The 5,743-nt window shown below is 28.0% G+C and overlaps 1 non-coding gene across 1 annotated transcript; it reads right to left on the reverse strand.

Annotated features, from left to right (window-relative positions):
• Window positions 1-5,303: 5,303 nt before the first annotated feature.
• LOC121129966 (U2 spliceosomal RNA) lies at window positions 5,304-5,494 on the reverse strand. The gene has a single exon (XR_005868585.1). It is a non-coding gene; the product is annotated as a U2 spliceosomal RNA (small nuclear RNA).
• Window positions 5,495-5,743: the final 249 nt, after the last annotated feature.

The raw sequence follows: 5,743 nt of genomic DNA on the forward strand, positions 1-5,743 counted from the left end.
CTAAATTTGTATAAGAGTTTATAATGAGGGCATTGTTTTGTTTAAAATAATGAATGGAAAAATGAAAAGATTAACTGAAATAAAAAAATGAATTATGTCCATCGAAGTACCTGAACAAACCATTAAATGAATATTTAGTTATAACTTTACCAAATAACGTATAATGGTGAACATCAATTAATTCGGGATCTGTCACAAATTTATGAATAATTTTAATTACTCTAATAAAAAAAATATTACCTTGAAAAAATATATTTTTAATTTTGTAGTATTTTACAGCCCTTATTAATGGTGAGCCATCCATAGTCACTCCAGTCAGCCCCTAACAAAATCGTATTTTCTAGCTGAAATTTACAGTTTTATTCTCTCTTGCACACTACAAACATCATATCTTTACTCATTAGGTTTTTCATTATTTATCTAAAATGTGTGAATAGATTAACATAATTTATATACAAAGGGGAGAGTGAGGATAATTCTTACGGAGGAGAAATGTTACACTGTCAATAACCTTCAAATGTAAAGTTATCTAAACACCCTATTCTTCTACAATTGAATGTCTTCCTTTATTTACCAAATCAATATAAGCCCCGGGTTGCCCAAAGCTTAAAATTATAGACCCTGTGTCATGTCGGCTCCTGGTGTTTCTAATATCCTACTTTTGGTTAGTTTCGAAAATACCAATAAATTACTATGAATTATTAAACTACATCAAAAATACTTTGGAATATTTTGTCTTAAGTAACTACCTTATGTCATATCGCCCAGGCGTTGAATTATCGTTTTAATTGTGAAACTTATGACAGTTTAAAAAATATATTTCTTTTTTATCATGTATCCTCACTCTCCCCTATGTATGTTTTTGTTTAATTACTCTTTCAACTGTCTTATCACCCTCTTTTCGAAGTATTCTTAGGTAATACTAGCTTGAAATAGTTTTAATTATATATAATAACTAGATCACATAAATTACAAAATATTTTCCGAGATCTTGTAGGATAACAACTTAGGAACCTCAGTTATGGGCACGAAAGTATTTTTTAATGTTTAAGAAGCAAATTATCATACTTTTACTAGCACGCAAGAAATCAAGAGTGCACTCCTACTCACTTCCCCCATTTTATGAGTTCCTTTCCGCTCTTACTCAATCTGGCGCTCATTTTAATTCCAAATATTTTTTTTTTTTTAGAAAAAATACATTAATGAATGAAATAGCTACCTTTTTTTTGCTCACCTAATTTATTTTTTTAATCAATGCTAATGCTTTTTAAAGTATATTATTCAGGCACTAAAAAAAACGACAATTGATTTTGATGTAAAACTATACATTTGCGAATCAAAATTAGAATACTTTTATCTTTCTTCATAAATATTTATTTAGGAAACAAAGCTGTGATATATTATTTGCATTTATCTACCATTTTTATTTTTTAAGAAAGTATGAATTTAGCTTTTATTATTCAAATAGTACATTTCTATAGAAAAAGTAAAAAGATCTCATTTCAAAATAGGCAAAAAATGCACTTTTCCTTATACAAAGTGCAAATTTAACTTATTAAAAAAGCTGCATTTTTCTTGCAATGTAATTTTCTACATAATGTCCTTTATATATACGTATTTTTGCAGGATGTGTAATTTCAAATGTTACCGTTTTTTTCATTCATTTCCACAGTACTAATGGTATTATGGGTATTTAGAGATGCACAATCATACACTCTAATAGAGAATAATATATGTATATAACAACCTTGAGTAAATTTGATTTATCTTTCCAAGTGCTTTTAACAACTTTCATAATATTTTATTTAATGAATGCTTTTAGTGGGCAAAAAATACATAAAATTGTAATAATTATTTACTAATCAATTTTTTATCAAGATTTGGAACAAATTCATAATTTGCATGAAAAGTAAATTAACATCACGTGTGTAAAAAAAATCATTTATTGATTTAAAACCAGAAATTAAATAGCATTTCTTGAGAAATAAAGAACTAGGTATTTTATATTAGACTATGCAACAAAATAAAGTCTTGGAATGTCCGCAGCTATAACCCACAATTATTAAAGTTATTTAAGCAGTAGAATGCAAAGATGATCCTTGAAAGTTTCAACCTCTAAAGGTTTGGCCTTTAAAGCCTTTTAAAAAAAGTCAAGTTTTAAGGGTATTACTACTTTTCAGTGCCACATCTCCTTACAAACTAATTCGGGATCATTTGATTTCCCTGCCACTTATAAGAATGATTGACAAGTTATTTGGTATATATATATTTTTGTTCTTTTCGAACTGCAAACATTGCAATTGTGATTTCTATAAATCATCGATGCTTGTTATTTTCAATTTAACTCAATGAAAACTAATCAATCATATTCAAAAATGATGAAGAAGGATCATATACAATAATGATTCCTAATTAATTTGTTTGGCATGTTATGATAAAAAAAGTAAAGTTTTTTTATTGTATTAGAGCAATAAGAAATAATTTTAAAGATAAAATTGAATTTTTATTATAATCGACAAATATAAACTTAAAATAATAATTCTATTTTTTTGGATTGTAACATGGGATCATACCAAAATTGATTATGTATGTATATCATAGATTCCGTGCGTAGAAAACTGCCCTGGAGAAAATTAACCGTAGTTTGTTCAAACTTCATGATGAACAATAAAAAATCATAAATTTGCTTAATTATGACAAATATTTAAACATACTTGTAATAAATCTTATTTTAAGAGGCCCTAAGCTAAAAAATTACAAGGTATTGCAATAATATTACTCACACTTGAATGAACTCCCTTGGGGATAGAACAAATGTTATGTATCTACTTACTCAATAGGTTTAATGACCGTTAATGTAGATGTTCCGTGTATATGTATGTATAATAATATATTAATATGAGAGTCATACTGGATTTTCCTCAATTTAAAAAAAGTTTATATTTAAAGTCCATATCCTCGTATATATCATTTATCCTCATACATCATAACATACAAATATTTTTAGATATTTGTCATAAATAATGTTAAGCGAAAGTATAATGTGTTATTATTCATAATGAAGTTTGAAAAAAATAGGGGTCACTTTACTAACTGGCAATTTTCTCCAGGGGAATCTTCCACGGGCAATTGCTCCCGTGCAGTTTTCCTAGCACCCACAGATTCTTATCGTGAAACATTCATATGTATTGTAAATGTGACTAATACATTAACCTGTGTAAGAACCGGATGTTTTTCTTTGATCAACCAAATAAAAAGAAAAAATGCTGTTTGGTTCTATATCAAATATCTCTATAATGTTGAAACTACAGCGTAGGGATATAATCCGGAAAATTTAAGGATAATGTACATTTCAAATTTATTACCAAAATTAATCATGCAATTCACAAATCTCCCACTCTTACATGACAGGGTCCATAAAGAAGTCAATCACTCAAGCCAACAACCTCCAGTTTTAACCATAGCCTGCAAGCTCGCCCTGAATCTGGGACAAGCCTTGATGAGGAACTCCTTGTCTATGTTGGCCACTGCCTCGAAAATGGAAGCCCACAAGGAGTCAATATTTTTATGTGCCCATTTATTGAACTCTCTCTCCAGGACATAGTTGTACAAAGGGTTCAGATCCTGGCGAGCTAGAAAGCCACATTTTGTCTGCCCTTATGCTACAGGTAGTCTGGAGTACAACAAAGGTATGCAATAAAAATATAAATGTTAAGAACAAAAATTATTATTTATACAAAATTCAGATTTTTAAAAAGTCAATAAACCATTCCAATGTCATACTATGCTAGTACACTACAGATAAAAATCCGTGTGACGGCTCTAGTCCCTTCTAGAAACTTGAATTATCAACTCTGTATAGAAGTCTGGATACGAATTAATAACCCGATTTGAAATCAAAATATATTTCGCATAGAAGAGATCTATTTTCATGAGGCTTACTGTTTTCTTTTCTTACTCAAAAGTTGAATAAAACCTATTAAAAATATTATAAAATTATCTAAAACGAGATTTGATATCAAAACTATTTTAACAAATTTGTGATCAACAAGTCAAGTACAGGTCAAAATATTTTTTTAGCAAGAAAAAGTAGAGCAATGTTTTTGTTGAAATGTGTCAATTTTGTTCAATAGCTATATTTCCAACATGTTGTCGCTTTTGGTTTATTTTGGAATCATTGACGTGAGTCAAAACGCTTTATTAATGTACAAACTAATTTCAGAGACGTAAATATTTATATGTCTATAAATAGATAGGTATGATTATTTTTCCTTAACTTTATGGAATTGATTATATTAGCAGGTAACGAAGGGTTATCTAATTTTCAATAAAGGACCTTATTTATTCTAATAACAAGAATAAATAATGAAATGATATTGTAATTTAATTATTACTTTTGAAAACTTCATCTGATTTATTTATTATATTTTCTCCTCAATAGAAAGTAATCAAAGAGCTTAATTAATTTCAAAGACACTATAGATTGGTTCACTGATGGAATAAAAAAAAATTATTTACTGTTATTAATATTTTTATGAATTGATTGAAATATTAATTGAGGAAAAATCAAAAAAACGGGTTTTCCCTACTATCAGTTAGCCAATCTCAAAGTGACACACTGTGACTAATCCTTTTAATGTAAATTCTGAGCATTTTCTCACAACTTAATTTTTTTAAAGTTGGCAATCTCAACAGTTTTTTTTATTTTGCAAATCTTTCTACATTATTATTTCATAACTGAGGAGAAAATATCTGAGTATATAGTACAGCAATGTTGGGCCCTTCTCATGAAAGACAAAAATAATACACATAATTTTTGGAGAATTATAAATGTAATTCATTATTGGACTCATAGTATAATCAAAAGGAGTGATATCGAAGCAATTCTAGTCTATAGCCTTGCAAGATACGAAGTGAGTTTTTGTACTTTATTACCTTCCTTTTATAGCTAATCCAATAAATTGGTATGACAGAAAAGCTGATTTCCTCCAAAACACTCCTTAAATTATAAGCTTCCTTTCTCGATTTGTTTTTTTTTTTTTCAAATATATGGGCTCGGCATATTTTCTTACAAATCTACATATGCCCTACATTTTTGGATGCATAAAGAGAAGCTTAAATTACTTTATCCCACGTACTCTGATTCCTTATAATTTGCACCAAATCAAGTTATCAAATAAGTGTGTATTTATCTATGTTACGTCTCTTTACTTAACACAACTATCTATATTTCTAATTTCTGTAAAAAAATATTTCCAAATATCAGTTTTTCAATATATTTTTCCATAATTTTTTCAAGCCTTTTAAGTTAAATTTTGTGGAGGTACTGCAATACCAGGTCTACTCATAGTGGAGACAGTGAAAGCGCCACACATCTATCCCTTAACAGAAATAAGTTTAATTTGGAGGAGGACACATGGTCCTTGTATCAAATATTGAGGTTATGAGAACAGTTGCAAGACACTTTGATCTTACCAAAAGGGTGAGAAGCGAAGTTATGTTCTTTAATTATAATAATAATATATTAACTAAACTTTATTCAATATTTCAATATGATTTGCTTTCTTTTTTGCGATTACCTTACATGAATAAAAATATTAATTACTTTTCCAAAATAAATTAATAAGTAATTATTAATTCATAAAAAAGTTATTTAAAAAAAAACTAATTTATTTACATAATATTATAACTGAACTCATTCGTCGTATGTTTTTATTACATTGTTTTTTCTAAATTCTATATT

This window comes from Lepeophtheirus salmonis, chromosome 14, assembly GCF_016086655.4.
Source record: "Lepeophtheirus salmonis chromosome 14, UVic_Lsal_1.4, whole genome shotgun sequence".
In the NCBI taxonomy this organism is placed as follows: domain Eukaryota; kingdom Metazoa; phylum Arthropoda; class Copepoda; order Siphonostomatoida; family Caligidae; genus Lepeophtheirus; species Lepeophtheirus salmonis.